The following is a 25,652-nucleotide window of genomic DNA, read 5'->3' on the forward strand; positions in this document are numbered from 1 at the left end:
TTTCATTTCCACCTGGGAGAAATTTTACAATCTTTGCATAATCCTATACCTGAAGAGGGGTGAGTGTGCCCGAATTTTGCAAATATCTAATTGTCTAATAAAAGATATTACCTCCAACCAGTTCTGATTCCTTTTGTCTGTAGACCAATATGACTACAACCTGTATCCCCGAAACATGGAAGATATAGAAGTTAGCCATTTTTGAAATGTAAATGTCATAATTTTACAAGAAGAAAGCTAAATTTTACAGCTGTTTTGCAGACAGCACAACTCCTCCTCCTCTTCTCCTTGTTTGTCCTTCCTGAACAGTTTGTATCCATTCATGACAGTGCTACAGTCATGCAAGCTAAGACATGTTGCCTTGACACCACAAATTGGGAAAAAAATAACTTGGGACAGGGTGATGCTTTGTGAAAGAAGGTTCAACTTACTTTGAGGAAAACATCTTGTCCTGCAGGCAGAAAAATGACAGAAACAGAAGAAAAGGAAACAAGCCAAAGATATCTGTGGTCTGACCCTCTCTTTAATACCTGCAGCATTTGCCAGAGAGTCTGCAGCTCTAGCTTCTTAGCCATCGGTGGACTCATTTATAGCTCTTTTGACCCATCAGAGTGATCATCCTTGACTATGAGGGATTGCTGCTGCTGCTGCTGAGACTTCCGTGAGTTATATTGCTTGTGGATTTCTTTTGATGTAGTCAAGGGGACAGAGGAATTCATTCTGACCTTCTCTATCCTCCTCACACTCTTCTTATACATCCTGGATAGAAATGTATTAATCTCCTGCCCCTCCCTCCCCAACCATTGATGAACTAAAATTCTGTATAATGAATTATAAACATAAAAAACTTGAAGTACCTCAGTGGAGAATTAGGTTCAAAGTATGCAAAACCGCACTTGTATGCTTTCTCTTGAATAGTCTATGTATTGGACATTGCACCATATTTATGGTTAAGTACTATATGGAAACTTAGTGTCAGAAAATTATCTTAGTGTTTGTGAATTCACAGTGACATTTCTCAAAGCTATCCTCTGGTCTTGGTATAATGTTCTGTATATGACTTAGCATACAGACTAAGGGAATTTAGAAGTATAATCTGCATTTCATGATCCATGAACATCAGGGTTATGTTAAAATATTCTAAGGCTGCTACACTGACAATTTAGAAGTGAATAACTGAAAACTGCCAGATGATAAACCCTTGGGTGTACCTTTACAGACCGGCAGGAATTGATTTATTTTGGCTGAATCCACAAAGCTTGAAAAGGGTTATATTAAATAAACCCAGTGCCTTGACTTTCTCAGTGACTAATGGTTACTTGCTAGATTCAAAAACTCAAGTTGAATAATAGATTAGAGGCCTTAGTGTAGTACAGATTGAACCACAATGGAAAGGAACATAATGGGGGAAAAAAACCTTTATATATACATAACATTGTGAGGGCACATAAACACTTTAAAAACAAAACTACTTGTCACTGTCCTTGAATATTAATTTTATCTGCAGATAAAGCAGGTCAGGAATGAAGACTATTACTTCATATTTGCAAAACCCAGGGACCTTTGTCTCATGCCTTTTTAATAAACAGCTTGTAACTTTGGCAGATTCCAGCAAAAAGCTAAGACTTTTCCTTTTTGATATCCAGAATAACATTTGAAGCTATAAGTAAATCTCATAGTTTCATAGTTTCATAGTTTGTAGGGTTGGAAGGGACCTGAGCAGATCATTGAGTCTGACCCCCTGCCGTTGCAGGAAAGATTAGTGGGGTCAAACGACCCCAGCAAGGTGTTCATCTAGCCTCCTCTTAAAGACCCCCAGGGTAGGAGCCAGCACTGCTTCTCTTGGAAGTTGGTGCCAGATCCTAGCCGCCCTGACAGTGAAGTAGCGCCTCCTGATGTCTAGTCTGAATCTACCCTCTGCCAGCTTGTGACTGTTATTCCTAGTCACTCCTGGTAGTGCACGGGGGAACAGGGACTCCCCCAATGCCTGCTGGTCCCCTCTGACTGGTTTGTAACAGGCCACTAGATCCCCCCTCAGCCTTCTCTTTTGGAGGCTGAACAGGTTCAGGTCCCGTAGCCTCTCCTCGTAGGGCCTGCCCTGCTGCCCCCTGACCAGTGTCACATAGAGGGGGAGGATCACCTCCTTGGACCTGCTTGAGATGCATCTATGGATGCATGACAAGGTGCAGTTGGCCTTCCTGACTGCATCCCTGCACTGCCGGCCCATGTTCATCTTGGCATCAATGATGACTCCAAGATCCTTTTCTGCCTCTGCACTGACAAGAAGGGAGTTCCCCAGCCTGTAGGTATGGTGCTGGTTCTTCCTCCCCAGGTGCATCACCTTGCACTTGTCAGTGTTGAATCCAATCCTATTCTCATCTGCCCACCCCTATAACTTGTCTAAATCTGATTGCAGCCTATTCTTCCCTTCTAGCATGCCCACATCCCCCCACATCTTAGTGTCATCAGCAAATTTGAACAGGGCGCTTTTTACCCCCTCATCCAAGTCACTGATGAAGATGTTGAACAGTGCGGGCCGGAGGACTGAGCCCTGGGGGACCCCACTGCCCCCATCCCTCCAGGTTGAAAATGCCACATCCACCACCACTGTCTGGGTGTGGCGCTCCAGCCAGTTGGTGACCCATTTGACTGCGTAGGTGTCAACACCACAGTCCCCCAGTTTCTTAATGAAAATGGGGTGAGAGGCTGTGTCGAAGGCCTTCCGAAAGTCTAGGAAGACTATTTCTACTGCTACCCCTGCATCTAAGGATTTAGTGACCTTGTCATAGAAGGCCACCAGGTTGGTTTGATCTCCAGTTAAGTCAACTGTTAAAAATCTGATAGTATGCTAAAGAGCAAAATGGATATAGTGTTAGCAACTGCAGTGAAAAGACTAGAAAGAATTACATGACTATCTTCATATTAAACCATTTGATTGTGATGAGCAAACTAATTTGAATCAGGGCCAGATATTTACATTTATTGGACAGAATCCAAAATGTCAGAAAGATACGGGAGTGGCATTTGTGAAAAGCATTCAAATGGAAAAGACCATAAACTTGAGTTGTAGGGTGTGGACATATAGCATACATATTATAGAATAATTTACTCCATAGTCAATTTGCTCTGTTGTAAAGCTTGGACACAAAAGTAGCTCTGCCAAATCAGCTGCCTGTACATGGTACAATTATGGGGCCTGGCCATTAAGTTGTAGGAAGACTGGTTGACACTGGGCACATTTACACAGGCATTAACATGCTTTAGTTGATGCACATTAAATGTAGTACCTCTGGGCACTTTTACATGTTCTTCAGGGGTGAAGGGTGTGGCACTTTAATTAGAGCAGATCCAAGACCCATGCTAATTAAAGCACTGCTGCATCTCATGTATTAGTATCCCTGCACTTAAAAATGGTGGTGGGGACACTTGAACTAAAAGCTTGTTCAACAAGTTTTTTTTTAAGTGTGGGGACACTGATATGCAAAATGTGGGAGGCTGCTGGAGTGTGGTATTATCACTCTCTAACAGACTCAATTTATTGAATCTGCTCTGATGTGCTGTAATTACAGTGTCAGAGCAGCCTCTGCACTCATGTACAGGCACCCTGAGGAACTAGGAAAATGTACATTACCCTGTCTTAATGTGAATTAACTAAAGAGCATGGCTTTTACATGATTCTTAATGCGCATTAGCCAATTTTGATGCTCATTAACTAAAGCTCACTTTTTTTAGTGATGCTTTAATGTGCATTAAAATAGGCTAATTCACATTAAAGCACATGTATAAATACATCCACTGAGGGCTACCCTGCAGCTGAAATGAATCATAGGAGAGGACACCTGACACATTCCACATATTAATATTACCACATAGGTGAGGTACTACATATTCTTGAAGGTAAAACTATATCCTGGATTCAAGTGGTTTATTACCTAGTCAGGCTGTGTATCTTGTATCTTATCTACTTTTACTACTATGCAGTAAAGTTACTTTAGTATATAGCAAATGCATCATTTTTCTGTCGGGGGTTTACACATATGATAGCTATTGTATGACAAGGCAGTAGTTTCACAATAAATGTACATCTTTACATCACCAGTGACAAAAAAATTGACAGCTTGTGTGGACATCCTTTTCCTTAGAGCCTTACCTCATTTTCTTCAGTGTGAATGGTTGTAAGTTCCAATTGTTTGTCATTAGATTTATGTAGAATGGATCAAAGTTAGCCCAACCTAAGGCTGCTTTGGAAAAACACCAAAAAAACCAGTGCGCTTAACTTAATTTGCACAAAATGAAGTAGATTGCATCAAACTTATCATTAAATCGTATAGGGTTTTTGTTATGATAAGATCCCTGTTGCCTAAGAGAAGTGTGGGAGGAGATAAAATCCTGTACTTGTTGGATAAGAGCCAAGAGGTAATGGGGCCAGTGTAGATGTGTGTAAACCCTCCTTTTCCATTTCCATTTTAACCTAAGGACCTTAAAATGCTGTGTTTTGGTTGCCTAATAAATGCTGGCTTGTTTTGAAAAGGTTCTTCCATGTTGCTACAAAACATCTACCAGTTGCACAGCTGCAAGGAAATAGGTCTTCAACCAGGGTATCATCGCTTCTTGGACTGAGTTGAAGAAGTCATTGTGAGCATCATGAGTTACTCTGTCTCAAGGCAACTGAGCCATAGGGCCAAGCATCAAAATAATAGGAGGCATCAGGCTTAGCGTTAAAAGTATATGATTACAGAACAACTTTATGAAGATCAAAGGCTTAGAACATTCTAGGAATGTCTACACATGTCTAAACTTAATGTGCCGTTGCTTAATGTGCATTAAGGCAATTTAGTTACACATCTACATATGGATACGCTAATGCACATTAAGGTGCATTAAATTTAGGCGCATGTGAAGATGCACTAATGTATATCAAGGAATAATGGACACAAGTTATTGGAGAATAGGTTTAGATTAGACATTCGCAAGAACTACTTCACACTTAGGGCGGCTAGGAGCTGGAACCAACTTCCAAGGGAAGTGGTGCTGGCTCCTAACCTGGGGGTCTTTAAGAAGAGGCTTGATGCCTACCTGGCTGGACTCATTTGAGTCCAGTTTTTCTCCCGCCCAGGTGGGGGCTCGAACTTGAAGATCTACAAGGTCCCTTCTGACCCTACTTCTATGATTCTATGATTCTATATTAACATGGTGTCTATCCATTGATGCACACCACGTTAATGTGATTTAACATGTCTACATGTGTGCAAATGGGACTTAGTTATTCATGCCTAAATTCAATACCATGCTTTATGCAGGTATCAAATTTAGGCTCACATAGCCTTAAATCACCATTTTTAAGGCACATTAAGGACATGCACATGTAGACATATGCCCTTATTGCACCTTTAAAAGGACAAATTTAGGCTAAGCCCACTTAAAAGAGGCACCTGTAGATGCATCCTTTACGAACTCTGTACAGTGGATTAAGAGTGAATATAACAGTTTAGTACCTGTAACCTCTCTGCATTTGTTCCTTTGGGATTATAGGCACCACCAGAGGCCTATAGATCTTGATTGCATTTGGTCTCCAAGTCTTTCTTGGATCATTCCTTTTCTTAGATAGCTGGTGAATCATTTCATCACAGTATTGCCTAGGGATAGACAAGATGTGTTCATCAACTGATGGAAAGTTAGGTACATTTTCAAATCTCACCTAGCAATGAACTGTTAGACACCCTTGATTCACATTTCATCATTGTACTCTCTACATCCATCTCCCCTCAACAGCAATACTGTTAGAAAAAACAGCAATATTGGGAAATACACAGAGATTTTACTGCCAGATATATCATCTCTTGGGGTCATAACAGACATAATTCTTTGAATGTTCTGAATACTCTTTAAAACCCAAGAATTTAGATGTGCATACCACTTTAGATCAGCTTAAACTTCATGGAACATTTCAAAAGCACAATGGAATGGGATGGGAGGTAAGGAGACATGCTGTTGAGGGTGGAGGGGAAGGGAGTGAGCTGACTAGCGCTGAATTAACACACAGGCAAACTAGGAACATGTCTAGAGGCCTGAGCTGCAGGGGGCCTCGGTCCTTCCTTCTCAGGTGGCAGCACAAATGGCCCTGTCCATTTCCCTCCCCTCCCCTCCACTGGCTTTGCTGCAGCAGCAGCTGCTTCCCAGTGATGGCTCTGTGACCTGCTCCCCACAGGCGGCAGCACCAGGGTGGGGAGGGCATCTCGACTGGCCTGGGACCCAATGAGTTTGTTTGCTTAAGGCCCATTAAAGGGCTAAACTGGCCCTACTCCTGACCCCAAATAAGTCTGGTACCCAGGAGTGCAGGATCTTTAGCAGGGAGATAAAAATGACAGTATGGTTTTCAACTTAGGGATTCAAAAAACATGGAGATCTTGGGAGGGCCCTGGAGCATGGGGAGGTCCAGAAGGTATAAGCAGAAAGCTACACAGACTCCCCACACCTGGCAACCCCTCCACTATTCCCTGCAGGGCATGATAGTCTGGGTATTCTACCACCCTCTGAGGGCATTTCGGCAGCCATGCAATCCCTACAAGGTGACAGTCTACTTAGAACCCTTAGGAGTGTATGTGCAAGTACCTCTGCTCTAGGACAATTGTGAACTGGTAGCCAAATGAGTGACATTCTTGAAACAGTTCAAGTGTTATGTCTGTCTGCACACTTGGAGGTAATGCTACAGAAATTTTGTAGTACATCGTAATAAATTCCAAAACAAAAATCTCTTACAATTAGTGTAGTACCTTGTAACCAGGTGCAATTTCTTTAAAATAAATTGTAACTAGATCACATAGGCTTTATAGATATATCTTGATGTAGCAAGTGAGACTGCAATTGCCTTCCAGAAACTTAGGGTGCCTGTAGATGTGTGGGACGCTTGCTCCAATGCACTGTGATTACAGCACACCAGAGCAGACTCTATTAATCAAGTCTACAGGAATGTGCTAATTAGCACGCTTCAGTAGCCTTGGCATCTCATGCATTCAGTGTTCCCACACTTCAAAATGTAGTGGGGACACTTTAACTAAAGCTTTAGTTATTTTGAAGTGTGGGACACTGAATACACGAGATGCTGCAGGTGCTTTGATTAGAGCTTCTCCAGACAGCCGCTCTAATTAAAGTGCCCCCCCGCTCACCCCCAGAGCATATGTAAAGTTACTTTTAATGTGGCTTAGCCTGGTAGAATCAGACCCTTATAATAATGAGATGTGATACAGTGAAGTGATCTGCAGAGTAAACTGCTATGACACACAGAATGCTAACTGCCTCATTAATTTCAATGAATTTTGCTTTAAATTGTTGCCTATTGTACACTATACTCAAACTTTTCCTTCTCTCAGCTTGCAGGTTCTTTTACTTTTATAAGCAATAAATCAAAGCATATCATATAAGAAAGGTTGTCTCAAGGTGCTCTGGAGACCTGAAGGAACCTGGCGGGGGGGGGGGGGGGAAGGCTATGAGGAAGTGATGTGCTTTCTCAACCTCTTTGATGATGATGCAAGCATGCTTTTAATCCAGCACAATGCCTGTGTAAATATAGCTCAAGGCATCAACAAACAAACATGATGAAGAAAAGGATATGTTAAAACAGTGGAGATGTGAATGGACTGGAGCCTCAAACTTAAAAACAAGCCAACAGAAAGAGTGCACAGGGTGAAAGGGAGGTGGTAGCAGGCCTTGGAACAGTACAACATGGCAGCATAACAGATGTATCTAATAAAATGCTACCAGTGTAAACAACTAACCAGTTACTGTTGTGCTTTGCCACTGTCTATCACTCAATGTCAGAAGGAGTTAAATCCTGGGTTTATAAATAGTTATGTCCTGTTTTAAAAAGGTGGACTCTCTCTCCATTTATATGATATATGATATGATATTGCCTGGATCAGCCAAGCAGAAATAGTGCAAAAGGTTAGGTAGAACACAATAATGTTTTCATAGCTAAGGTGGGGGTAGGGAGATGCTGGCATTAAGGGCACTGCCTATCAACAGAGACAGTAAAGGCCAGATTCTTTTCCACCTATTGTGTGCAGAAGTGAACTTGGGTGCCTAAGGGACTGTAAGTGACTGTGCTGTTCACCAGACCACCTGGTGCATGCCAGTTTTTCGGGTGTTGTCGTTGTCCACAGGAAGGATGGTCAGTTATCAAGACAAGTCTGAGAGGGTCAGTGGTTCTCTCCTGTCATGACTTTGCTGGAATAAATGTATTTAGTAGGGAGGAAGAAGTATGCTTTGCCCCTCCTTTGATCCTCCTGTTGATCTTCCTGTTTTGGGGCTCCACCTCCCCAACACCTCACCTAACACCAACCAACGATGTCAAATCCCAGTCTTCTGGGTTTGGTCATGGTGTTGGTATATGTCTTGGCCATTTGAAATGGTATACCACATATGGATGTCAGTTCGCCTCACTTGGCTCTTATCTCAATGGGACTGACCTAACCTCTGCCTGGCCCTGGGTTACCTGGCCTCCCAGAGTTGGTTTCAATTCTCTTGGCTTGTCATCATTGTGACATAGACAGCTGTCTCTCCTTCTCTCTGCAGGTTCCTGGTCAGCCCAATCTGCCTGGGAGACGTTTGGAATCCACGAATCTGCCTCTGGTAAGTAATGCTGCCCTTCTGGGCTTGCAATATTTTTCAAAATCCTTCTCAGGGCTGCCACCACTTGCCCTCGGTGAGGCATGGCCGCTGAGTACTTGCAGGGGAACCCAGTTTCAGTCCCCTCCGGGCTTGCTATCTGGTGGGGTTTTTAGCTCTGATTCTGCAGGCCAGCCGGCAAATTGGTGTCAGTACAGGAGCTGATCCCGGCTCCTCCAGGATCAGCTTTTTTTATTTTTTGTTTCTCTGTGAACAGCACTTTCTCCAGCTGCAGCTCTGCACATGCGGCTGCCTTGGCTCAGTGCAGTCTCGCGCCAGCTCCTCTGGGGTTCTGTTTGTGTCACAAGAGCCCTCTATACATGCAGGTAAAAGCATGATGGGATCAAATGCATGATGCACACAATCGCACCTCCTGCCACGCCACATGTGCATGGCAGGAGGTGCGATTGTGTGATTGTGCATTAGATCCCATCACACCTTATTCTGGTGCAGAGGGAGCCTGGGATCATAAACCTGTGCTACCTCTACAACAGCTCCAGGGGCTCTGAGCCCTGAAGCTTTCAGGACTTGCAGAGGGAGCTACGTGGCCTATGCTGCCCTTGCTGCACACCCCACACCAGGAATACTGCTACTGCTAGTTGGTTTTTCCAACACTTGCACCAGGAAGTTGTGTCTAAAGCTCTCTAGAAGCTTCTTAGATTGCCTTGGCACTGCTGTATTGCCCCCCCCAGCAGATGTCAGTGTGATTGAAGTCCTCCATGAGAACCAGGACCTATGAACTGGAAACTTCTGCTAGTTGTCTGAAGAAAGCCTCATCCACCTCATCTGGTGGTCTATAGCAGACACCCACCATGACATGACACTTGTTGCTCTGAGCCTAACAGAGAAAATTTCAATAGGCCTATTGTCAGTTTCATACCGGAGCTCTGAGCAATAATATGGCTCTTTTACATACGGTGGAATTCTTCCTACTCTTCTCCCTGGCCTGCCCTTCCTGAACAGTTTGTACCCATCCATGACAGTGCTCCTGTCATGCAAAGTATCCCACCAAGTGTCTGTTATTCTAATCATGTCATAGTTCTTTGACTGTATGAGGACTTCCAATTATTCCTGCTTATTTCCCAGGCTCTGTGCATTCATGTATGGACACTTGAGGTAACTAACCAATTGCCGTACTTTTTCAGAAAGAATAAGGAGGCCTCCCCTTGTTCTCTCTTTCTTGTGCTTCTTCCTGATATCCTGCTTCCCCACTTACCTCAGGGCTTTGGTCTCCATACCCCGGTGGACTTAATTTAAAGCCCTCCTCACTAGGTTAGCAAGTCTGTCTGCAAAGATGCTCTTCTCTCTCTTCGTCAGGTGAATCCTGTCTCTTCCTAGCAATCCTTATTTTTGGAACATGTTGAAGAAACCAATTCCCTGCTAGCTCAAGCAATGTGTAGGCAGGGAACAGGCCACCACTGGCTTCTGTGGGTGGTGACCATCCTCCCCCTGCTGCTGACATGGCCGCGGGTGGCTGCAGGCAGTCCCCGCTCACCACTCACTGCCGCTGACAACCTGGATGGTGACTGCAGGTGGTCCCCGCTCACCACCTGCCACTTGCCACCCCCCCTTGCCACCAACACTGTCATGACCACCTGTGGGTGGTCCCCACTCAGCCCACACTTACTGCTGACATCATCACAATCACCTGTGGGTGGTCCCCATGCACTGCTACCACACCCCTGCCGCTGCCACCTCCACGGCTGCCACCACCGCTGCCACCTGTGGGTGGTCACCATGCCCTCCCAGCCACAGGAGGCATGCTTCATTCATGCCTGCTGGTGACACCACCTGTAGGGAAGTAGGAGGAGAGAGATCTGGAGCAGCTAGCAGACAGCACAACTACCCTAAAAGAGGTTAGCTTGATTAGTGGAATGTAAAAACTATTGAAAACAAGAGATGATCATTAAAACCCATGGAGTGAAGAGCAAAGACCCATCAAGTCAATTGACTCTTGTCTACCTGAATGGTAATGCCAGAACTGATGTCCTGCTACCCAGGAATCAAAGCAGGTACTCTTATTCCAAGAAGAAAACACACCCTAATTTGGGGAGTGTGTGCTGATTCTGGGAAAAAAGGCATGTGTTATATTCAAGAAAACACAGTAACAGAGATTCATGATTCAATTCTCTGTATCATCTAATGGAAGAAAAGGAAATATATGCAAAACAGGAAGATGGGATACAAAAAGCCAGATCCATGTATAAAATTCTATCAACTAAACACAGATCATTTATCATTCAGAAGATTCTTGAGATCTACACAGATAGTGAACTTGTATAGCACTTTCCTGACTGTTAGGCATCCTTACTTATTTTCAACCTACCATCCAGAGCATTGCATATGTTTGCTTCACCATATTTCTGTTCTGAAAACAAAAATGAATTCAAACAATGGTACCAGATACTTTCATTTTCAACAAATGAGGCTTGTTATAACTATCACTTTATCCTTATCCAGAATTCTGCCATTTTAAAAAATAAGGAAAGATTAAATTGACAATCATGTGATACATGAATGATATTGAGTGGCTTTTTGCTTCTTTTTATTTAGAGTAAAACTAAAGAACATGATTCCTTTTTAATTTATTGTGGCAGCGAGAAGCCCCAACAGGCATGAAGGAGGCTGGGGAGAACCCTGAGAGTCCCCACAAGGAACAAACAGGCCCCCCACGCCCCAGGAAACTTACCTTTGTGAGCACAGTCAGAGCTGGAGCTGCAGCCATGCATGCTAGCATTACGCCGGCTTTTTAAACTGCTGCTCCCGTGGCGAGCTAATTGTGGCAGCTGTGGATGCCACCGCAGGAGATTTAAAAACCTTGCCAGAAGCCAGCAGGGGAGGAAGACACAGAGCGAGCCAGCAGGGAGCTTGCCAGGCAGGTGTGACTCCAGAGCCTGGCTGGAGCACTGGGGCTGGCACTGCACCCGCACCAGGAGCAAAGGGGAGCATCGTCCTGCACTGGGCTAGGGAAAAAGCAGTCCCCACCTGCTTGCAATCAAAACTTTAGAGAGGCATCCCTCTCACTTGATGGGAGAAGGATGTCAGACTATGGGAGCCCAGCCCTTTGGCACCAGGGACTGGGGCTCCAGCCACCTTAACACCTAGGCAATTGATTGGTGCCAAAGCCGATGCCTGCCCCCTTGGAAAAGGGGCTTACAGGGAATGGCGGAACAACAAAATCCAACCTCTGAGTGGTTGGCTAGTGGACAGGGTGTAAGGGAGGTGAAGCCCCAATGAACATTGCATCACAAATGTGAGTAATCCCCTCCTCCCCCGTCACCAGGACACCCGGGAAGGAGAACTCCACTGGACCCCTCCTTTTTCCATTTAGCATCAATTCATGGCAGGTGAGTTGAGGGGCACTCCGGTAAAGGGGGACGGTGCGGTACTCACCACGTCTACAAGAGACACCACATTTATATATTCTAATTTATTATACTAAGTCTATATCTATTATACTTATTCTAATTTATACTAGGTTAATACTTATGTAACTTCATTCACTTCCCTTAAGTCACTCTGATTTTCATCAGGTAAGAAGAGAATGAAAAAGAACTCAAAAGACATGTCATCATTATCATATCATTATCTCATCGTATAAAAGTTCATTCTAGGAATTTTAAAAGGTCTGAGGCAGAGACCTGTGGTCTTACAGGGAAAAACGCCTATGCATAGTCATTCTTGGATGAAAGCTTAGACTATATTGCACTGTTTGTTCCTTTTTACTTAACATTATAAGCATTTTGGAAGAAGTCATACATGAAGATCAAATACAGTGGGTGTATCTACATGAGATGCTTACTGCAGCTGCCTAATTAGCTCTGCCGTAAAGTGTTACTGTCTACTCGTGTAGAGATATTAGGCCTGAGTAAACTAATTAATTTTCCCATAGGTTAGTACTGTACAACGTAAATAATATCCTATGGTGGAGTTATTTACTTTGCCACAACACACATGTAGATGGTGACTGGGGGTGGCTGAAGCATGAGGGTGCTTCAGTATAGCGATGCTTGCCAGCTAGCCTTGAACTGTAGCACCCTCTTGCCCCAGCCAGCCCCTGCACAGCATGTTGAGCTGATGGGGGAGCAGCCCCAGGCTGGCAGACTAACCCTTGGGGCCCCCTGTTAGCCAGGGCTGCTAACAGTGTATTATAGTTCTGGGTGCACATGTAAACACAGTGCTCAAGTGTAATAAACTGCAGTGTGAACTGTGCTGGAGTTTATTGTTTTGTGCTAATTGTACATGTAGATGCTCCCAGTGTGTTTTACTGTAGCAGTATAGGGATGTGAGCTAATAACCTTGTGACTCACTTGGAGAAGAGCTAGACATATAAAAAAAACAGCAATTCAGTGTCCTACAGATTAATGCTATTGCCTTGACTTTGACTTATTTCTCATTGACTTATTAAATGGAAACTTAAGTCAACTTTGACTATCTTTCCAAAATCCACATGCTAAAAGCATTGTCAAATTCAGTTCTGGCTGCTTAATTTTATGGTGCATAACAACAAAATATATTGAGAAGATAATACAGACAATACTTAATTTCATCACATATTTGGGGTTTTTGTTTGAGTTTGCCAAGAATTCAGCACCAACATGCTCACAAGGAAAGAGACTTCATGGGGTCTAGGTATGGGGGAGTGTCTCTCTTGTGCAGATATCAGAGAGACAGAGCCTTTAACACTAAACTAAGAACAGCATAAACTATTCAATGTTTTTCAAAGCCAGCCCATAGTGTTTGGTTAATTAATCAAAGAACGTTGCGAGTTTTACTACTTTGTTCAATAAGATTCTTGGTTGTAAGTAAATGGAAAGTAATGACATGGTGGGCACAAAATAACCTATAAAAGGACAGAGGGAAACTATTTTTAAAACCGTATCTGATAAATATTTCAAAAGTGTGATTTTTCTTAGATCTGCTTTTGTGGGATAGAATCAATTTTCCCTTATGTTGACTGCATATAGACACGTCTTCTTCCAGCAGCCAAGATTCTTGAGCTTCTATCCAACTGAACAGAATATGATAAAGATACCCAGTGCCTGAAGTACTATAGCTATTGACGTCTCTGCAGCTGATTGTAGAGTTGTGGTTTTGAGAACTCTTTTATATTTTCAAAAACTCTTTCTGCATAAAGAATAACACCTACCTTATAATCTACTTTGATATTCATTCCTTGACATACGTGCTTCGCTTGCTGATAAATCAAAAGGTTGAACAATGATATAAATCAAAACATATGCATTCTTAACTTTTATTTTTTACTTTGTTGAAGAAACCTAGAAATAAAAATGCAACCTGTTGCAAAATACCATCTTGTTCTACAAAAGATCCAAGGCGACTAAGCACATCTGACTTTTTTTATATAGAGTTATTTTATAGTTGAGATTTTTTTTCTCTTTCAAGAGGTGGTAGTCACCCACATGGGTACTCAGACTAATTTACAAAATGGTTTCAATCTATTTGAAACTCATACTTTCTTCTATACGGGGGGGGGTTGACAAAATACGGCCTGCGGGCCACATCTGGCCCACAATACCATTCTATCCGGCCCACAGGGTGCCTAAAAAAATTTTGGAAAATTAATATTTCTCTGCCCTTGGTTCCTGTCAAAAAGCTCTCTTTGACTGATACCTGGCTTTCATGGGTTACAGGAACAAAAAAGGGAAAAAATGTGTTTTTGTCCTGAAGGACAGCACAGATCTGACTGGGTTAAGAGTTAAGCACTTAAAAAAAAAAGAGAAATCCTATCTGTTTATTGCAGCCTGAAACATCATAACATAGAAGTATTACTTAATACAAAATGAAACTTGCCTAATCATTGAAGCTGGAGGTAATCACAGAAAAAAACCCCATATTTTGCTATCATTAAACTTGCAAATCTTAAAAATACTGTATGTGCAAAAATCTAGAAAATTATCATTTGGAAGCTCTGATGAAAAAGGTGAAGGTAGAGGGTTAAGCTGTGCATTGGGGTATTTCATTTTCCTGACATTTTCATCTCCACATTGTTATTCTAATCTCAAGGCTGAAATTCTGTTGTGAAGTTATAAACATTTTTACTAAATCATTTATACTGTGCTGAGCCATTTATGATACACTTTTGAGTCACAAATATACCTTGAAACTGGAGCGGTTCTGAATAAAGAAGTGGGCTGATGGCCCACCTTGTAATTGGATAAATGAGCAAGATAAATAGGCCATGGGAAATCTGGTCCTATTTCTATTGAACATTTATTGTATGCCTTGAGGAAGGGATTCTTTCTTTTTTCTGTGTTTTCTGTAGAAAAGCTAATAGCAATGTAAGAATCCTTCCCCTCGACACTTAGTTCCACTATCTCAGTTCTGTATGGTTCAAACATCAGAAAATCTATAATGCATCATGCATCCTCTCTCTCAACAAGATTGGATACAGATACCCTGTTCAATGAATTACACTAAGGTAGCATTTATCCTGTTGAAGATTATTATAATAGTAGAGTAACATAAGCCCTGCAAATGGTGGGACTAGAGAGCCATTGTTGCAAATGTATTTATGTACAATTAAAAATCCATTACTGAAAAAAGCTTAAGAAAATCTATATTTTAGCTTAACTTACTAGTCAGCAGCATCTCAATATAGAATGATGCCCATATTTCAGTGGATACATAGGTCTTCTGTAGAAGAAAAGATCCTTCACATATGGTGGGGTTGACTGGGTCCCATCCTTAATTACAAACTCTTCCCTTCTGGTAAGTAAAAGGTTTTGTTTTTTAAATTTTTATATGTACATGTGTGGCTGAGTAGCAGCTTGTTTGCTGTAGAAAACTGAACTGTACCAGCATAAAAAAGTGATGCAACCCACCAAGTGTGATGCTTTATCCCACTACAGATGCTCCTATATGGGAATGGAGATAAACAACATCAGCATAAGGAACTAATTTATACTTATGTAGCTGTGACCACACTAGAAGTTGTACTGGTATGATTAGGCCAGAAATTGCACCCCAACAGTAATAGCTGTATCAGTACAAAAACTCTATATAGATCAGATCTTGGATATTATTGTGTGCTAAGCAGAGAGCTGGATTTTGCATAAGGCTTAAATGGACAGGGCTCTTCCTGTATCACTTGCAGACAACTCAACCTAGGCTCTGACTACTTCCAGGTTGGACTTGGAACTGGATCAGACCCAGCCAGGCTTAGGCTCATTATAGTGACAGTCAATTAACAATCGTTTTTAGGTTACTTGGCAGTGAGCTCGGCTGCCATGCTGCAGCTCCTTTTAGGATTCTATAGGTTCTTCCTGTTGGTAAGCAGTTTCATTACTCCACTAGAAGGAAGCTGCCATGTGAGGTTGTACTTGCTGAAAAGGAGAGGGTGTTCAAGATAGATAGGGCGAGTTTCAAGCACGGCAAATCAGGACAGCGATCTTCAACTGGACTCCACCCTCCATTCAACCAGAAAAGAGCACAGGACATTGGGTAATCTGTGTTGCCAAGCAGTTGAACTTTGGCATACTGAAGTGAAAAGGTTCACTTTAACCTAGCATGATTAAGATGTATGAGCTTCTGTTGCCAGCAACACGAGGGAGTGATATGATTGGCATCCCTTTGACTCCCCAGCCCAAATAACCAGGTACCCACTTATCAGTTTGTCAACTGGGGGCAAACTTTGGTAAAACACTAGAGCAGGGCTTAAATGTATGGCTCCAGAGCTGTAACAGGACACCTTAACCACTCTGCAAATACACCCCCTGCTCTGACAGGACTGAATTTTTTTTTCCCCAAGACATGTCAGTGCAGAAGAAAGTGGCCATTCTTTAAGCCAGTGTGGGTGACTTGGATCAAGGAAAGCTCTAAAAAGACACAGCTTTGAATCAGCTTTACAATCTAGGGCCAGAGATCTTCAAGATTATAATGTAGGAGGAGAGTTCTTCAAAACAAGAACACTTCTCATCTGTCCCATCACAGTCTTCTCCAGTTTCAGCTTTCAACCAGCTGTTTTTTTATGTCTGTGCTCATTCAAGTAAGGTATTGAGAAAGCCTTCCTATTTACATTGGAAGGAAAGGAGATGGTTGATATATGAACAACAAATTAAAGAGCTTCCTGAAGGTCAGGCTAGAACATGCTTTCTTCCACTGACTTCATTTAATGATTGAAAGCTGAGATTGTTTTGAAAATGTGCCCATGTATAAATAATTCCTTAATCCTTGGTTTAATAGTCTCTGTACAAAATCAAATTACTAACCACCATGATTGTTTCAGTAATGTTGTTATTGGGTTGGAGTGGATTTGTAAACACTGGTGTAAGGTATTTGTTCATCTGAATCATCACAAAAAAGACCACTCAAAATGGCCTATTACTAAGTTAATGTTGAGTTGGTATACGAGACAGGGAGCATCACTGATATAAATTAGATTCCATCATTATTTTAAATTACAGGTTTAACACCTGGCATTACAAGATAAATATACAATTATGTATTTATAAGAGTATGTCCAAAAAGTTGTGAGATGTCAGCTAATGAGTGGGTCAAGCTGGTCCAACAACAAGTCTTTCATAAACCAAGTCATCTTCCCCAGAGCTCTCCTGAAACTTGAAGAATGCTATTTATATTACAGAGGTTTTTAGAGAGGCAGCCCAGCCTTGGTTATAAACAGTTCCTTAACAACTGGGTGTGGAGCTCATCCTCATTTCATGCTTCTTACAAGACCAGCTGAACTTTTTATAGAGTTGCTGGTCTTTTTTCTGAATGCCTGATTGAGCCTTAAAGTCCCACTTCAGCTTCATTTCTTTGCTCCAATTTTGTCTCACTTGTATGAGATCCAATCAAAATGTTAGTTCCTTGACTGGTGGCACAATACTTGGTGATACTACTTGAGATAGTAAAGCATGGCCCAAAGCTTTTAGTTTATATTTTACTATGTTGTTTACAACTATAAATAGATAAGGGACAGGACCAGTTTGCTTAGAAAAATGAAGTAGAAGCTTCTAAGCAAAGAGCAGAAAGCACTCATTATATGGTAAACACTCAAGAAGAATGGTCCCTGCTTGGAGAAACTCACGGCTAAAAATGGAATAAATCACTTAAATGAGGAATGGTAGGAACAACATGAAGATGAGGGTCCAACAGAGCAGATTTGAGATAGATTACTGATAACACCATCCACCAAGCAGCTATTCTCTCTTTTTTGTAATAAAGTGTATTTATTATCTGCTATCAAGAACACAACTTTAAATATAGACTGGAACAGCAAACCATCGCTCATCCTCAAGTACCAAACATATTAGAATATGTACTTTTAAACCTACTGGTGCATACACCAATATACACTACAGCAGGGGCAACCTATGGACTAGTTGTAGCCTGCCAAGTGATTTCATCTGGCCCACAAAACTGGGACATAGGCTGCAATTTGGAAGCTGGGTGGGGGCCAGAAATCAGTGGCATTTTGTGGTTGGGTTACAAGTGGTTGTTTGCCTTTGGACCATATTGGCTTTTTTCAGCCTACCGCTCTTAAAGATGGCTGATGCTTGCATTACAGAATAGACTAGTCTGAGGCATGAATGAGTGAGTTTATTTATTCCCAAGCCTCATCACCTCCATATTTTATACATCCCTGACCCCACTATGTATGTATATACACTTTTTTAAATGGCTGGGGACCTCTGCTTATGAAGAACTGTCACTTCCCTTCTGTTGCTCTTTTTATAAATAACATGACAGCTTCTGATCTCCCTTCCATTCATTTTATTTCTACAATCCATAATGTTACACATGATTGATAATGTTTTCTTTGAGATCGGAATCAGAGGCAAAATATTCCCAGGTGTTTACTTCCTGGAAAATGAGGGGAGGGGAGGACATAGGCAAAAAGGAAGAAGAGGCCTGCAACTTTGCCAACTTACCAGCATGGAGGTCAGCAGAGGCAACTAGTGTCAGGGAGAGAGTAGGGTGTACCCCATTATGGGATGTAGTTGCTTTCCTATACTCAAAACCTCTGGGAACCACTCTGCCATCTGGGAATATGCTAGGCCAGAGGCAATAGCAGATTTTCTTCACAGTAGGCTATGAATGCTTTACTGAATCCAGTCCTTTCTGATTAGAAATATATAGTGGAGCTAATTTTCTCTGAGATTTTTCCATTTACTTTTGTTCCAGGATGCCAGAAAATCTAACCCAAGAAGAAATAGAAATGCTTGTCAGGATGAGGCAATTTCTCAATGCCATTTTCCCAATAATATAAAAAGCATAATAAAAACTCTCTAAAGGCTGAGGCATGTGGTGATTACATACATATTCATAACACAAGCACAATAATAGAGCACATAAACATGATTAAATGTTCAATTGCAATACCCAAAATCTATGACATCCATCACAGACAAAGCAGTGAAGAAATGTATGTAGCTCCAAAATCCACCAACAGGCACATTTTCAAAGACCACTGTTTCTTTTTCTGCTTATTCAGCAAGGGAGCCAATAACAATCATTTTTCACATCATCTGTGCATTTGTTCCTGGAATTTATTGTGGATCTCTAGGACAGGTAGACCTCAGAAAAAAATGTGTCTGATATCTCTATATTTATCATTGAGAACTTACTCAATTATGCTGAACGGAAAACTTAGTGTATTAGAATGGGATGTTGACAGGTGGAGTCCCTTCCATGGTGTGTGGAACTAACACATTTAGTGAGGTGTATAAGCATTAGGCCTGTGCAAAACGGCTAGTATTTGCTTTGGATTCGGATTCGGCCGATTTGGTAGTAATTGATGCCAGAGGGTAGTAATTGATGGCAGTCACTCATCATGGTGTCCTGTGACCAGTGGGGTCCCCCAAGGCTCTGTCCTTGGACACATGTTGTTCAACATCTTCATTAATGTTGTGGACATTGGAGTCAGGAGCAGACTGGCCAAGTTCGCTGATGACACCAAACTTTAGGGAAAAGCATCCATGCCAGAAGATAGGCGGGTGATCCAGGCTGACCTGGACAGGCTCAGCAAATGGGTGGATGAGAATCTGATGGTGATTAACACCAAAAAATGCAAGGTTCTCCACCTTGGGAAGAAGAACCTGCAGCATCCTTATAGGCTCGGCAGTGCTATGCTGGCTAGAACTACAGAAGAAAGAGACTTGGGGGTCATCATTGACCACAAGGTGAACATGAGCCTTCAATCCAATGCTGCGACTACTAAAGCGACCAAAACGCTGGCTTGCATCCATAGATGCTTCTCAAGCAAATCCCAGGACGTCATTCTCCCCTTGTATGCAGCCTTGGTGAGGCCGCAACTGGAGTAGTGTGTCTAGTTTTGGGCTCCACAATTCAAAAAAGGATGTGGAGAAGCTTGAGAGAGTCCAGAGAAGAGCCACACACATGATCAGAGGTCAGGAAAACAGACCTTACAACAACAGGCTGAGAGCCATGGGGCTCTTTAGCCTGGAAAAGCACAGGCTCAGGGGTGATCTGGTGGCCACCTGTAAGTTTATCGGGGTGACCACCAGGATCTGGGGGAACATTTGTTGACAAGATCGAATGGTCATAAACTACTGCGAGACCATTTCAGGCTGGACATAAAGAAGAATTTCTTTACTGTCCGAGCCCCCAAGGTCTGGAACAGTCTGCCATCGGAGGTGGTTCAAGCACCTACATTGAACACCTTCAAGAGTAAATTGGATGCTTATCTTGCTGGGAACCTATAATCCCAGCTGACTTCCTGCCCTTTGGGTGGGGGGCTGGACTTGATGATCTTCCGAGGTACCTTCCAGCCCAAATGTCTATGAAATCTATGATTTGGGGGACAATGATTCAATCTGGGGATTTGAATCACTGTACTGAATTGATTCAGCCGAATCTAGTTCGAAGAGTCTGCTGCTGCCAAATAACCTGTCCATTGGCCAATGTCAGCAAATGCTTCCTATTGTACCCTGGTACACCTGCACAACTGTGACTTAGCTGCTAGGGCTGCTGCCAAATCTCTGAATCAGCCAAGCCAGGCCCATCCCTGACCTGCTGTCCCAGCCCAGTAATGGCTGCCCCACCTGCCCCAGCTCCCAGCACTTGTTAAAAAAAAGCCCTGACTCAGTGGGTGATGCTGGGTGGGGGGGAATCCCCACTGCCCCACACTGCCCCACACTGCATGGGGGGCTCTGCATGAGCCCCCTGAACCTCCCCCTCATTCCCCCAGACCCCCCACAGGTGCCTTGCCCGGGCCAGCAAAAAACCCCTAAAAAAACCACCAGTCTCACCGCTTCTGCTAGCAGGGGGTGATCTCTGCTGCCCCCCCACCTCCTCCTGCCATGTAGGGGATAGTGGGGATCTCTCCTCCACCTGTCAGGCGGGCAGGGGCAGCCATGGTGGAGGCTGGGGGAGCAGAGGGGGTTGGGGGGCTGGTAGGGGACCCCCCATGGTCCCCTCCCCCTCTCCCAGCCCCCCTTTTCCCACCCCTAGTACTTATCAGCTTAGAGTGGCTGCAGCAGGGACTGCAGCCCAAATCATCAAAGCTCTCTGAATCTCTTCTGAAGATTCGGAGAACTTTGAATCAATTTGGATCTTTTAATTGGTCCCCTGATTTGATTCAGATCCAGAGATTCAACCACCGAATTGGGCCGAATCACCTTCGAATTGAATCATCACCCAAAACTTTGCACAGCCCCAATAATCAGGCACTGCAAAGATATGTGTGAGAATAAGTCTTATTTTGCATCTACAATTGTTACCTAGAAGAAAGGATAGATGACACATGAATGAAATTCATAGATGAAACTAAGGGCTTTGGCACAGGTTATATGTATAACATCACAAATCTGTGTAACATTGTGATGTCATAAAATTATGGTCGTTCTAGAGCAATCTCAGGTGAAGGCTTTGTGTAGTTTTAGACCTGCACAGCTGTGACTTAGCACTAAAGGGCTGGTGAGCAGGGGCATGGACAGAAGCTAAGACTCTATTCCTCCCTTGAGGTAGAATAGGAACGGGGAGGGTGGCATGTAGCTCGGAGGCAGAAAAACCAACATGAGGTCTGTGGTTTCCCTCCCTCCATAGCCAGCAGGAGGCAAGCCAGAGTGGAGGGTGGGAGGGGAGGAATCTTGAAAAACTGTTTAAAGTGAGGTGGGGGTGATGAGGGGAAGTAAAGAGAAAGGAGTGAAAAAAAAAATTTAAAAATGTAAAGAGTAACATTTTGCATATGTCTCTCTGTCCCTTCAATTTACCTCTGAAAATAGAGGGTCAGATCATGCCATTAGTGCATGGAGTGACAAAAAGTCTCTTTCCTGTAGGAACAGCCCCAGGAAGTATTGTATACATTAGATCATGCCTGCTGTTCTTCCTACTCCCAGGAGCCAGATTGTGAAAGTAATTGATTTCTCAGTTTAGCAGCGCAAGTGACAAACTAAAAAAAATTGCAATTTGGTTACAACTGACTTCAGTTTTCCCCACTGTTTTTCTTGCCAAAGTAGAAACCTGAAACATTTATTTTGCTTTGTCCCAGAACATTTAATTTGATGCAGGTCAAAAGCACAAATAGCTTCAGAAAGGCTCCACCCATATCTGGTGAACTTACTATATGCCACTCAAAATTTGCCTAGCTTTACTTACAGGGGAGTAGCATGTGTCCCACTTCATTGCTGACTAACTGGATTGCTTAGGGCAAATGAAACTTATTAGTTTCACCACATATTTTCTTCTCCTTTTGGAGTTGCCAACGCCTTTGGAGAACTAGGAGGGAGCTCATGAGAACAGAGGGCCTTCAGTTAGACGTGAGTGAGGTAGGAAGGCTCCTTAAATTCTCCAGCTTGTTTGGTTAACAAAAATTTGGGCATAATCCAGAGCAAAAAATAGTCACTGGGAAACAGAAAGTGGGAAAGTTATAATGCCAAAGTAGGCTTGGGGGTGACTATAGACATCAAATTGCACAGGAGGTTGCAACTACAGCATGGCAGCAGCAAAAGCCAGTGTGAAAAGGTATCACTAAGAGAAGGCAGGAAGTAATTAACCCATTGGCAACATGTAGTGCATGTGCACCCGGAGATCAACCATGCACCCCCTGGAATCTCCAGCCAGGAAACCACAAGTGCTGCCAGAAGCGCACTTCCAGTTTCACCGCTGGCTCAGTGATCAGCTGCTGGTGGATCCCCCTGCCCCGGGTCAGTGGCTGGGATACCCCACCCCTTCAGCAATCTGGTGCCCCCCCAAGACTTGGGAGGCACCAATTGCCCATGAATGCAACCCTTCCTGTGTGGCTCCACTGAGTATTGCATTAGGTGCTGGATATCACACTACTGGAAAGATAATTACAAGTTAGGGGAATTCAAAGGGTACCAAAAATCATGTCAGGGCTAGAGGGATTAATCTGAGGAAAGATTAAAAGAGTTTAAATAGGTTGAGCCATCACTAAGGGCCAGACCTGATAATAGTCAAGAAGTATTTAAAGGGTGTAAAATCAAAGGAGGGAGACAAATTACTTTGGGTCATGCAACTAGTATAACTGGTATCATTATTTATTTATATAGCATTTGGAGATTGCTCAGACTTTTATAGAACAAATAAAAGTCCCTAGCTCAGGATCCTTACAACCTAATTGTAGGCATGAAACAGCAAGTGACTTTAACAAGGAATGTGGTGGCTGAAAGGAGGCAGAGGGCTGTAATTATAAGTAATGGGATGGAACTAAGACATGGCAAATTGAGATTGAATAACACGATGCAGTGGGGATTATTAAGACTGTAGAGAATTCTCCATGCATAGTTGATAGAAATTATCACAGGACTAGTTCAAAATGCTTTTTGTAGTGTGCGGCAACTGACTATCTGATGGTCTTTCTCTCCCCAGTAGAGTTTACTGACTAATTTCAGGTATTTTCCATGGAAGAAGGGACAAGAACAAGGTAACATTCGGAATTAGAAAGGAAGAATACACAAACAATGGGCTAGAGTTAAGATGAAAATACAAACAACAGAGCACTAGAGAAACATATAACATTGTCCTGTTCTCACAGAAAATTCTTTCAAGTGCAACTTTTAAGATGAAAAATCCTATTCTACCCAGACTATACTGCCAGAATGGGATTTCCAAAAGCTGCACAGAGTGTTTTCACTTTAGTGGTGAGAAAGACAAACCTTAAGTATTGGACTGGGAGTGCGTTCTTATTTTCCTGATGAAGCAGCAGGCTGATCATATTGACCTGATTCACCCCGCCGCACAGCCGATGGAGTAAATTAAAACGATGTGTTTATAAAATGCTTCCATATTAAAATGATATTTTTGTGCTTAGATTATACTGAGTTAAATGTCTACATTTCAAACAAGACACTGGAGTGCTAAGCCCCTGTTAGCCTTATTTAACCTTTCTACTTGGGAAGCAGCAATAAGAATCTCATATCAGTTTTACTTCAGTGTCTTCAGTAGATTTGCTTCTAATTTTTACTAGGGGATACAACATTAGAATCAGGGCTTATGGTTATTTTATTGATTCCTTCACAAGATATACTCAGTATTTAATAGGTCAGCCCTAATGAAATCAATGACTGACATTAATAAACCATGAAATTGTCCTGGGTTTTCATGTGGCAGAAATACCTCTGGGGCTAAATTGAATGATCTCCTTCATTATCAGGGGCAGTGAAGAAATTTGCACAAAATGTTCTGTCTAATATAAAGCTTTATTAATGCAACTAATGAAACAAAAGGCATTTCTGGATGACTTTATATACCATCCACTGATTTATTTTCTGGACAAATGTAACAGGGTATCTCATGGTTGCCATTCCTCAAAGGTCCTCAAAGTTCAAGGTATCCACTATGGCCAAGACAGAATAAATTTACTTTTGAATAAATAACTAATAAGTCTTGTAGAAAAGATAAAGTTTGCCATCTAGAGGCACAGTAAGGAAATCCACTTTCTTTGTTATGATAGGCCCCAGTCCAGGACAATTAAAGCCAGTTAGAGTTAGGAAGGGGATTGGGCCCAAAATGTGGGTTGGGCCTTTGATTCTGACAGAAGTTATAAGTAGCAAATTATTGAGGTCAGAGGAAATTCTGAAACTCCAGGGACCTAAAATCAGGTGATGGGGAAGGCTGGTTTTAATATCTTTTGTTAGGTTGGATAAGCACTTTTTGAGCTAGCTCCTGCTTACTCTATTCTTCTCCAAACCCATAGGAAAGAAAAATGACTCTTTTTCCCCTGCTCACACCAGACTTTGCATTAAAGTCAATAAACAATACATTTGGAGAATTTATGAATAAATAGGGTAACTCCAAACCCCTGAATTTTAAGAAAAGCAGGTTGTTGCCTTCTCCCATTACCTTGTTGGACTAGAAAGGACGTCAAGTAGAACATGCTGAGGAAATCTAGAAGATGCCTGTGATGAAAGCAGGAGTACTATGATAAAGTCCAAGACTGGCAAGAAAGGACAGATTTAAAAAAAATATATTAAAACTACAGGCCAAAGTAGTTCAGGTGGCCATGGCATCTAGTGACAGAAAGGTATCTAGAAAGGCCCTGAGTTTGTGCAGCTGCCTGACAAATGCCCTTTGTACAGTCACTCACAGTTGGTGTGTGGTGGGGTTGTGCCAAGGGTCAGAGGGTTTTTCAGGGGTGCTGAGTGGGGGAACGTCTCACTAGGTGCTCACAGGTGCTGCTGTCTCTCTTCGCACTGGGTCTTGCTGCCACTTCTGCCACTATACCAACTCCCCACAGATGCACTGTGCAGGCTCCCTGGGGTCACTATTCTGGTACCCCTTCTAAATCAGCACCTTCAGCTGGTGCCCAACTCACCCATGCATATCTATGCTACTGGTAGTCCATAAACCATCTTTGTACGAAAGCTTTCAATCAAGAATCCATCTAACATAGCGAATTACTTGGGCATGCTATCGTCAGAACCATGGAACATCAGAGTTCAGTAGCACTCTGACCTGACTCCTGCTGTGGGGATCAGGATGGAGGGATAGCAGTGTACAACTTGTGGTGGGCCAGTGGGGGGATACTCCTGCGTTGAGCCACT

The 25,652-nt window shown here is 42.7% G+C and overlaps 1 long non-coding RNA gene across 1 annotated transcript in view; it reads left to right on the forward strand.

Moving 5' to 3' along the window:
* Positions 1-442: 442 nt before the first annotated feature.
* Positions 443-25,652, forward strand: part of LOC149864298 (uncharacterized) — a 37,312-nt gene continuing 12,102 nt past the window's right edge. Inside the window, exons 1-2 of the long non-coding RNA XR_016442515.1 lie at positions 443-661; positions 8,572-8,628. This is a non-coding gene — a long non-coding RNA (uncharacterized LOC149864298). The remainder of the gene's footprint in view (positions 662-8,571; positions 8,629-25,652) is intronic.

Source organism: Crocodylus siamensis, chromosome 5 (assembly GCF_052110815.1).
Source record: "Crocodylus siamensis isolate JL-2025a chromosome 5, ASM5211081v1, whole genome shotgun sequence".
Lineage (NCBI taxonomy): Eukaryota > Metazoa > Chordata > Crocodylia > Crocodylidae > Crocodylus > Crocodylus siamensis.